Source organism: Parasteatoda tepidariorum, chromosome 9 (assembly GCF_043381705.1).
Source record: "Parasteatoda tepidariorum isolate YZ-2023 chromosome 9, CAS_Ptep_4.0, whole genome shotgun sequence".
NCBI classification, from domain to species: Eukaryota; Metazoa; Arthropoda; class Arachnida; order Araneae; family Theridiidae; genus Parasteatoda; species Parasteatoda tepidariorum.
The window spans coordinates 61,068,786-61,080,005 of record NC_092212.1 but is presented as its reverse complement, the minus strand read 5'-3'; the positions used below and the strand labels follow the sequence as shown (position 1 = coordinate 61,080,005).

Below are 11,220 nucleotides of genomic sequence, written 5' to 3'. Positions count from 1 at the left end.
AATCATCCAAATACTTAAAAATACTTTTTAAAAAAATTGTAAATACACAGCTGAAGTCACAGATATTAGGTAGTTTTAAAGAATAAACATACGCCGAAATTATAGCGCAAAGAAAAGAGTTTTGATAAAAAGGTTGCGTCAATATTCAATAGTTTAACCAAAATAAAATAGCCCATGAAATAATACATTGAAGAAAAGTTGATTGTGTGCTTATGTTACATGATATCTGAGACAGTATGGTCCCGCAGTGGACTGATCGTTAAGACGCGGCTCCCAGCATACTCAAGCATCACTGGCTGCGGTCAGTGTGCGGGTGGATGACCACTTGGATCAGTCTTCGTAGGGACCGAGGGTGTGCGGTATTGGTCCTCGTTAAACTGTTCTACCGTAAAGTGCTCGACTTCGCGTGCAGGTCGTCGGGCTACCGAAGCGGGGGTGCCATCCTCTCTGCAGAGGATCAAAATTGTGATGGCATGTCTCCAGATCATCCTCAAGGATGTTTCCCAGACCGTCGCCAATAGCCCATTGTGCAGCTCTAGTGCGACATAAATGAACTAGAACTAGTATTCAAACTGTCAAAGCAAAATAGTGCTTGTTCCTAAAGTATCAATATTGGCTCAAGTTATAAAATTAAGTACGTTATTTACTTATAAATTGTGATTTTGAGCTACGAACCGGAGGCCATCTCGTTAACTGACTGGCTATTTTAATCATTACCCTCAGTAACCAATAAGCCATTGGTTACGGGTTCGAATACCGCTCAGGGCAAGGTTGTTTCTCTCTGTGTGGTGTTCTCTGTCGTGTGATGTCTAAATGTGGCCCATTCCATGAACGGGTATCTGTAGCAGTGTGACGGGGGTAATGCTTTTCGCTTTCGTGACTTAGATTCACAGGTGCCCCGACCCCCGGGATAACGTTAAATGAGCAACACCTCATGCGTCTTCCGAGGCAAAGAACGAGAATTCAGAGCCTGCTGCTGAAAAGTAATTATTATTTTATTACTATTTCAGAAGTGTTTAGATCATGCGATTTTTCTTACAAATTACTTGAAATTTAAAGTTTTTAGAGGTTTGGGGCTCCGGCAATAATTTACAAACTGAAAATAGTGTTTTTGAACACCCTATGATGCCAAAACATGTATCTATAAATTTGTAACTTGAAAAAATTATTTTGGTTGGTATATGTAATAATTTCACAAAATTTAATAATTATATATTTATAGAAATAGGAACATTTTTATAAAAAACTAATTTTTTTGTCTTACCTTTTTTTTATAACTTAAATTTTTTTTTCTTTTTTTTTTACTATTATTTCCAATGCGCTGCACAATCGGTCTTGCCGATGAGCAGACCTAGTGCGTTCTCCAGAGGTGGTATCTACTCTTTCAGGACCACCACAATGGGTGAGATACCGTTGGTCATGTAATTTGAACGTCTAGTTTCTGCCACACTAGATGGCAGCACCGAGACTCTATTTGGATGCGAAAGTGCACTAGGAATTTTAATTTTGCCGGAAATGCCAAGAGCCAATAAGGCACTCCAGGGATCTTTTACATGCCGCATAATCATACGACATGGCATCTTAGGATTTTCTGCATCCCGAAAATCCGGTGTCTGGGCCGGGGATCGAACCCGCAGACTTGGGCTCAGACGGCCGACAACAAACCAACTGCACCACCCAGCCACTAAAAAATAAAAAAAATAAAAATAAAAAAAATAATAAAATAAAAAATTATAAAATTAAACAAAATTTTTAGAGCAATTTAAAATGAATTGCTTCTAAAATTTGAAAAAAACTCGTTGAAAACTGTGAATATATAAGTAATTAAAATAGCTCTTTTATACAGTGCATGCTCGGAAAAAAATATAAAATTTTTTCGCATAATTTTCGTAATGAATCGTATTTGGTAACTAATGAAAGAAGTCCACTTTGAACTTCTTAAAAATTTAAAAAGTTTCACAATTTTTTAAGTAGCTTTTGTACTTTTTTTAAAAAAAGCTCAAAAAGACAAGGGGTATTCTACAAATACTATTTTCTATCATAAGCCAAAATTAAATAACAAATGATAATACCTTAAAATAAACTTTCATACACCGAAATATGATTGCATAAGGAAAGAAAAAATACCTTTATGGGAACAAAAATGCCGGTATCATTTTTATTATATCTTGTTTGATAGAACAAAATGAAAGTTGTGGAAAACCACTTATCATTTTGAGCTTTCTTTTCAAAAATGCGAAAACTTTTTAGAAAATTACTTGAAACTTATTAAATTTTTAAGATATTATAATCGGACTTTTTTTATTAGTTGCCAAATACGATTCACTGCAAAATTAAAAAGAGAGAATTTAAATTTTCCCCACCCATACACAATATAAAAAAATTTATTTAATTCTTCATATCTTGAGCAGTTTTAAACAAATTTTCCTCAAATTTTAAAACAATAGTTTTGTAATTAATTTTGAAATGCTCCAAAAAATTTGCTTAATCTTATTGAATATTTTTAAAGTAATAGCGAAAAGGCGCAAAAAAAAGTTTTTTTTTTGTATAAAAACGTTTATATTTCCTTAAATATTTAAGGTACACAAATTTTTTTGTGCAATTATACCCAAAATAATTCTTACAAGTAACAAATTTATTGCTACATTTTTTGGCATGGTGAGTTTAAAAACATTATTTTCCGTTTGTAATTTACTGTCAGTCCCTCAATCTCAAAAAGTTTTAAACTTCATTGATAAGTATGAAAAATCGCATAACCTAAACACTTCTAAACTTATAAAATGATTCTCTAAGTATTTTTTGAGAACGATCAAAAAATGTGTTGGTATAGAAGTGTTACCATTATTTTGTGCAACACCTGTATATTCGCAGCCGGCTAGATATTTTTACTCGGTATCTTTGTGGTTCTTTAATAGCAAAGAGTTTGAAAAAGAAAATTGACTGGCGCGGCAGTGACTTGGTTCTTTTATTTTATTGCTACAAGTGCAATAAAAATAAACGAAACATCTTGAATAACCTTCGATCTCATGGTCAGATTTTCACGTACTAGATCTCAAAACCTAATAGTTTGAGGAATTGACCTCAAATATGCTTAGTAATTTCAGCTAGCGATATTTTAAGTTATGAAATCAGACGCAAAAATGTACTTTCTCTGAATAAATATACTTCTATTTCGATGAATTTAAACCTCTGATCCTCAGTATATAGGACCAGTCCGGTAAGTATGGTCCCAATATTACGGTCAAGAGAGTGATCCGAAGTTTGGATCCCTTAATGGTTATTTTACATTTGCGTATTTCGCCGTATATAGAAAAGCTTGTAAGCGATCCGCAAATTTTTTACACACAATTATAAAATTCGTTTATCCAAATTTCAGAATTCATAACCCCTCAGAGAATAGTGCATTCGTATGCGCAGAAAAAAAAAATCTTAAATATTTGTTATTTTTATTGTTTAATTCAATAAAAGTTTTTAAAAAAATTTAATTGCATATACGTATTTTTACATAACTTCAAAAAATTTAACTTTATGGGACAAAATACAAAAGTTGAACTAAATCGATCGAATGAGCAATCGAATTTTAAAAAAAGGATTTCGATTTTTAGGAACGATTTCTCAGGAACTATTCGACCGACTTTGTTCAAATTCTCTACATTGGTATAAAATAAGTATAAAAAAAAAAACACTTTAAAATTATATGCAAATTTGCATTTTTCACAATTCAATAATTTTTTTTACTATAATTAAATAAAAAATAATACATAATTATTAAAACTACTTTTTTTGCTGAGAATTATCTTTGGATAAACGAATTTTATAATTGTGTGAAAAAAGTTTTCAATTCGCTTAAAAATGCTGTAGATATGACGAAATACGCAAAAAGTAAAATTAACATTAAGAGGTTCAAACTTTCAACTACTCTCTTGAACAGAAGCTATTGGGACCATATTTCCCAGATTGCGGCTACCCCCGATATTTTGAGGGTCAGAAATCCAATTCAAGTCAGAAAAAAGGTATGCTTATTAGGAGAAAATACGTTTTTGTGTCGAATTTCGTAAAAAAAAATATATTGTCGCACTAATTTATTGAAAATACGATCATTAGATCAAAAGAAATTCAGGGTGTATTGTTTATTTATTTATTTTCTTTTGCGTAGTACACAATACATATGCAAGATTGCGTGTCTTGTATTTCTCTCAAACTTCGTTTCAATCAAGCTGTACTTCGATTCCATTTTTTTTTTTCGATCTAATCAAAGCTGATGTACTGATTGATCTGAACACAAAATAAGAATTTTATTTTTAGCTTCTTTCCATTTTGTTCTAGAAATAGCTCCTTGACAAGGAAACTAAAGTCGTATCAAAAAATTTATTGTTTTCTTTTTCACTTATAACACACAAATAGCCAGGTACAAAGATTACAGTTTTCAAAAGCTAATTATTTAAAAAAACATCTATTTTTCCAAAATTGTAATTGAAAAAAAAACTCAATGTTTAATTATAAAAAAAATGCAAAATTATTAAAAATTAAAACGGTGGAAATTTAATTTTTATGAATTTGAAATTTTCCGATTTCAAAGCGAATAAAGAAAACATTCTAATGATACTTTTAGTGAGATGTTTCTAAGCAGAAAAATGGAAGAATTAAAATAAAATAGTATAATAGTGCTGTTTTATACAAAAAAATAGTAACAATCAGATTATTTTCTATTAAAAAAAAATAATTAAGCAGTTTACTAATTTTTCCATTTAGTCAAGGAAAAAGTTACACGGTTGCATTTTCTCCAATACTAACTGCAAAAAAGAATAATTTTTAAGATTTTGATATACTTTTATAATAAACTAGTGGGCTGCGCCCCTAGCTCGCTAACGCTCGCCAACCCCCGAAAATTGCAACGCAATCTTATATGGTTTGCTTCGCAAACCAAGCTCGTTTTGCTCACTACTAACTTAGGTACATTGCAAATGCACAAAATTCTAAGAATTCAAAACAATCATTCAAATCCATATAGAAACTTTTTTTTAAAAAAAAATTACATCTTTTTAGTAAATACTAAGTCATTAAAATAAATTTGAATTCAAATAAATGACATGTAATTCGTTAAACCTATTAGTAATGTGCTATAGTATAATTCGTGATATAAATCAAAAGTCGTCAAATAAATTCGTAATATATAAATTCGTGAAAAAAAGCGCTTTCGACAAAATACTAAAATAGAGATCTATCGACAAAGACTACTTACTTCTGCCTAGCTTAACAGTATGAGATTGCCGCAGCTTATGCTCTCTGGTTATTTCAGTTTCCGTTTTTAAAAGCGCTATATGTTGAGCCACCTCAGCTAGATTTGGCATGTGACATTTTGAGCGGCAATCATTGTTCGATTCGCCGTGTAAGAGAAATAGTAACGTAAACAAGACAAAGCAAACGTTGCCACCGCGGAAAAGAAATACAGCTAAAATTTGGGAGCCACGTAAGAGAATTATATATATTAGACGTTAAGTCACATTTTCAATAACACTTTTTAGATTTTTTCTTAAGGTTTAAGTAAATTATGAAAGTTTTCCTATTTATTTTTTAAGATTTAGCCCTATATAAGGAGAAAACAAACAAAAATATAAATCGTTTGTACTTATTTAATGAAATGACATCAGCTTTTAAATTAAATATGAATAAATAACAAAGATTAATTTTATTTACGGGAAACAGTTTTTGGCAAAAATAATTAGATTTAGGTAAATGGCGATCAAAACCCTGAGGCCAGGTCAAAATTTCAAAATTCAATAAGGGGATTAAAATTTCACTTTAATTTAGAATACATTCTTTTGGGTGTATTTGGAAGTGAACTGAAAAAATTCATTTTAAAATTTCTGTTTAGTTAACATAAACGCTTACTTAATTTCAATTATAATTAAATTGCATATTACAGGTAGAGATTTCAAGTAAGGAGCGTCGACTTCGTAAAGACCCATTAAGAAACCTAAAATTATTTAAACAGTTAATTATATTTTTGGTGGGCATAAAATTTTTGAATAAAAAAATATGTAACTACTAATCTATCAACAATGATTTAAATGGTCGTTGTTGTTAAAACCTTCATTATTTCTGTGTCTAGTTAAGTTTTTTTTAACACATATTTCAAAGCTAATTGACTTTGTGAATAATAACAATTACAAAGTGATGTTTGGTCTTTATTTCCTGATTAAATTTATACAAAGGTTAATTTCCCTAAAACTAATCAGGCTAACTAAGCTATGAATGACGTAGCTTGATATTAGCCTAAAGTAATCTAGACTCCATATATTGTACATATTTAGTTGTTGTGTAAGTACTACAACGAGTTAGTTCGCTATTTGAATACATATATACACCGAAGAGCCATTACATTATGACCACCCTGCTAATAACATGTAGGACCACCTTTAGCCCTCAAAACTGCTAGCACCTACCATGGCATTGATTCCACAAGGTGCTGATAGGTAGTCTGAGGTATCTGGTACCAAGCGCTCACCAACTAGTCCTGCAATTCCCTCACATTGCGAGAGGGTAGCGTGGCAGCACGAATTTGGTTTTCCAAGTAGGACTACAAATGCTCTATTGGATTAAGGTCAGGTGAATTTGGGGGCCAACACATGACTTGAAACTCACTGGAATGTTCCTCGATTATTCGACCCTAATGACATGGTGCATTATCCTGTTGGTAAACACCATCCCCCGCAGGAAAAAACTGTTGCCATGAAAGGATGAACCTGGTCTGCAACTATGTTCAAGTAGCTTACAGACGTCAGGGATTGTTTTATGAGGATTATGGATCCTAATGTGCCCCATGAAAGCATTGTTCTTGGGCGAGAAACCATGAAAACCTGGGAGAGCCCATTGTTATAGATGGAGGGTGGTCATAATGTAATGGCTCTTCGGTGTATTACCTGAATCAAATAGCGAACTAACTCGTTATAGTAGGGGAGAGTGGGGTCAATTGTAACAGGGTACGATTGTAACAGAGCAAAAATTTCGAGTGTCGGGTTATAGATTTGGTTCCTAGGTAGCGCACAAGGTGTATTTACTAAATCTACATGTTCACCCCTGCTGGCAACCATTTTTATGTACGTTTGAAAGAGTTACATCACAAAAGATATTTTCACGCTACGTAAGTACTTTTTTTGGTATTAGAATATTATATTGTGACGAAGTAATTTTGTTTAAACAAATAAAAATTATCAACAGAATATGTAAGTGGACACCTTAATTAACATTTCAAAAAAAAAAATTAATTTTGCTAATTAACTAGCATTGTTTTTAACAAATGAAGCTGAAATGGCGTCTTGGGGACAATTGTAACAATAAGTAAAGGGACGATTGTAACAGCTGAAAATAAATAATCTTATGTTTACAAACCATTACTTAACTCTTTAAGAACCACCAATAGTTTCCTATATCATTTATATTATGTTGCATGTGCATTATTTTATTTGTCACCTTTCACAGCATAAATTAAAATTTTTAACCCCTTAAAGTTAAAAGTTTAACCCTTTAGGTCTCTGCTCATTATTATTTTTACTCCTAAAATATCACTACTATTTTGATCAATAAAAAAATATATCACAACTATGATAATATGTATAATTAACTATGTTTTAGTTGAATTTATGAACTGTTACAATTGACTCCGTAAGTGGGGACAATTGTAACAAGTGCACGACTGTCAAAAATTGTTAATAACTAATATAATAACATTTAAAATAAGGTATTTATTTTTTTTCTAGTAGAGGATAGTCTACTTTACTAGTCTGTCAATTAATAATAATAATATATTGGATTTTTTTTTAGTTAAAAATAGTTAAATAAAAATTTTACAATTGACCCCACTCTCCCCTACTTACACAACAATCTATATCATTTTATCTCTAGGGTCTGACAATGTTCAGTTTAATCTTTCAACATCCACAGCTTTAACTAATTGTTTATCATAACATGTCATAGTAATGAAGGGAAGAAGTACACAAAAAGAACTTTTTAAAATGCAATAATTTTCTTGCGAGTTCTGCTTATACATAAAATAACGAATAAAAATGCTTATTCATAAATTCGCGTGCTTAACTTAGATAAATATCGATAACGCTGCGAAAACATAACTAAAATTAAAACTACATTTATATTTTAATAGTTTTTATAAATCCTGTTTAATATGGGGATGTGGTATTTTTATCACATAGGAATTTATTATAACATATTTTTGGTGATTTTAGACTTTGATTTGTCAGCAAAAAATATACAACTTTGGGTGCCTTCACAATATTTGAACAACAATCCCAAATGGGATAGGCAAAATATCAGTTTAATAGAAGAAAAAAAATAGTCAAATACTTTTTACTTTGTTAATTGGTATAGGGTCCACGTTAAGGACTTCAAATTATTAGCCAGTAAATTAGCCAAAAATCAAAAGTATTAGTCAAATTTTCAAAATTCTTAGACAAAGACAAAACCTAGCAATTTTTCAAGATTGATTTTTTCGCGTAAAAAACTTCAAATCAAAATACAAATTTGCTACTAATGTTTTTATTTAATAAAACGTCAAATTTAAATCAAGAGTCAATTTACAGTTGAGAGGAGTAATTGAGCAATGAATGGGAAAGAAATAGGAATAGGTTGGGGTTAGTTCTTAATTATTCCTGTAAATGTCTCTAGTAATCCAGGACAGAATGAATTGTAAAACTATTTCAAAGACAGGTTTACCGCTTTTTAAATATATTTGAGAAATTTGTGAGAGTTAGTTTTCCTTAGTTCAGTATATTACGCTTTGAGAATAGTATTTCTTACCGATTTGGTCACGAAATAAAAAAAAGATAGGTGATATTAAGTGGCTCATAACAGAGTATAATTCAGATATTTACATGCTAAAAAATAGACCATAACAAAGCTGAATTTTGAAAAGAAAAAAAAATACAAGTATTTAAAAAATTCATGTTATCTTTCTTCTATTTCTCCTCTGTAAAATATTCCTTCCAGTTCCATGAAATGTTCCTCAGAAAATAATATTTTCATGTTTTTCGAAAAACAAAATGTTCTTCAGAAAAAAAAACTAAGTAAAAATGCTATATTTTCCCCATAATTAAGAATTATAAATGCAATACTTATAACAGTTATGATTCCTGATTTGAATTCATATAATCAATTAGATTACTAAATTGTTTTTTAAAAAACTTTTTTTTATTTATTTACTTTTTTTTGTCACAATATGACAGAAAAATGAATCTGTGGTTTAACCAAATTAGGCATATAAAAGATCAAATAATAATTATATTTATATAAAATCTTCGCTGGGCACAAACTAAGTATGCTGTGCTAGGCTACAACAGACACTAAAGCTCTGAATCTGTTACTATATTACTAGCATTATTTTTTAAATTATTTTTTATTAATTAAATAGTTGCATTAAAAATTTTAATATTTTGCTTACATTTAATAGTTTGCTGGAAAAAATAAATTTTTTCAAATTATTCCATTTACAAACTTTTCTATTTACGCGCTAAAAATTTAAGTAGCATAAAAGTGAATTTAAAATATACATTAAAATTTTTATGAATACGTATCTATGGAATGAATTTTTTTTCCCATTCAATCTAAATAGTTTTGTTTTCCTCCTCCAGAAACTACATTCTACGAGTACTTGTTCTTTATTCTTTCATTCTACTAGTTTGACTGCTTAAGAGGACGCCATACAGCGGAATAAAATTTTCGTCGCAAATTCTCTTAATCCTTCATTACTAATTTAAAAGAAAGAAAAAGTAAGTTTATAGGCATACATAGAATAAGTCATGAAATTTCAGTTGCTGAAAAAAATACTTCAAAATATTAAAATGCAAACAAATTATTCGAAGATAACTTGCGTAATCCAAACCGTTGCGTAATCCAAAGTTATTATATTATTTTCATTCGTTTATTTTCATTCGTATATTTCAAAATTTTATTCTCAGTATTTGAAACTTCATAGCTTACTCTAGGTTTGTCTTAATTCACTTTTTCTACACTTTAAATTTTAAATCAGTAACGAAGGAGAAAAAGAATTTGCGAGGTTAATTTGTCTCCTCTTCAGAAATGGCATCCTCTTAAGAAGGCAGAGTTCAAAAATTACTACAAAAACACTGCAGCCCTCTTTTCTTTCTATTGCTCAATGGACCACAAGGTTTATGGAGAAAAAAAAAATCAGTTTTGACCCCGAATTTTTAAGAGCATAACTCAAAGTTTGCCCAAAATAGTATTCTAAATCTTGCACTAAAAGACAAACTATACTTACTAAATCAAAACCACGTCTTTAATAATTAATCCTTATTGGTTTATTTATCAAGGAAAAGCAACGGATCCTTTTAACAAACAAAGAAAACTGATAGGTACTTAAAATAACCACTATATCACGTCGTCTACCGTTTACTCACTAAATCTTTCCCGCATAAAATTTATCAGTTCATCCAATTAGATTAGCGGTCACTGTTGACCTCCTCTAAAATGATGACGCATTCCAATTTTTAGCTGTTTGGTTGCTTTCTTTCTTAGAATTTATTTAATAAATTTGTCACGTACATCGTAACTGGGTAGTCAATAGATATCGTCTGCCATCTTCGATTTTTCGTTCGAATTATACATTTTCAGTAAAAAAAAAAAAACATTTAAATGCTTGTTTTGTATTAAAAAAAATTTTAAGTTTGGATAACAAAGTGTTACCCAAAGAGTTTAATTTGCGTTATTTCATAAAAAAAATTATGATGTTTAAAGATAGAAAAAGAACGCTGATTGGAGCAAATGATACTAAATGTTTACTTTTGAAAAAGTTTGTGATTTAAATTTTTTATTTTTCCTGTTGTTCAAAAATAAAATTTCTATAAAAACAATTTTTTATGAAGATTGATAAGATAATAATTTTATTTTTGTCACACTTAAAACAAAAAACGTGAGGGAATTTTAAAACGATGATAAAAGTATATTGCTTCGTGTTTCTCAAGTTAATCATTTTAGGTGTGGCAAATATTTACTTTTCTTAAAGAAAAAATTGTTTTGTTGTTTACTTTTGGAAAAATGTTTGTAAAAAATGTTTACTTTTGAAAAAGTTTGTGATTTAAATTTTTTATTTTTCCTGTTGGTCAAAAATAAAATTTCTATAAAAACAATTTTTTATGAAGACTGATAAGAAAATAATTTTATTTTTGTCACACTTAAAACAAAAAACGT

General features: G+C 29.9%; 1 protein-coding gene across 2 annotated transcripts in view; it reads right to left on the bottom strand.

Moving 5' to 3' along the window:
- LOC107455230 (uncharacterized) overlaps nt 1-10,441 on the bottom strand; it is a 27,040-nt gene extending 16,599 nt beyond the window's left edge. Inside the window, exons 1-2 of one of the 2 annotated variants that reach the window (XM_071185632.1) lie at nt 10,292-10,438; nt 1,265-1,684 (exon numbers count right to left, since the gene is read on the bottom strand). The gene's annotated coding sequence lies outside the window, so the exon portion shown is untranslated. Of the gene's footprint in view, nt 1-1,264; nt 1,685-10,291 lie in introns of both variants that reach the window. The other variant, XM_071185633.1, reaches the window with a different exon arrangement.
- Between the last annotated feature and the right edge of the window lie 779 nt (nt 10,442-11,220).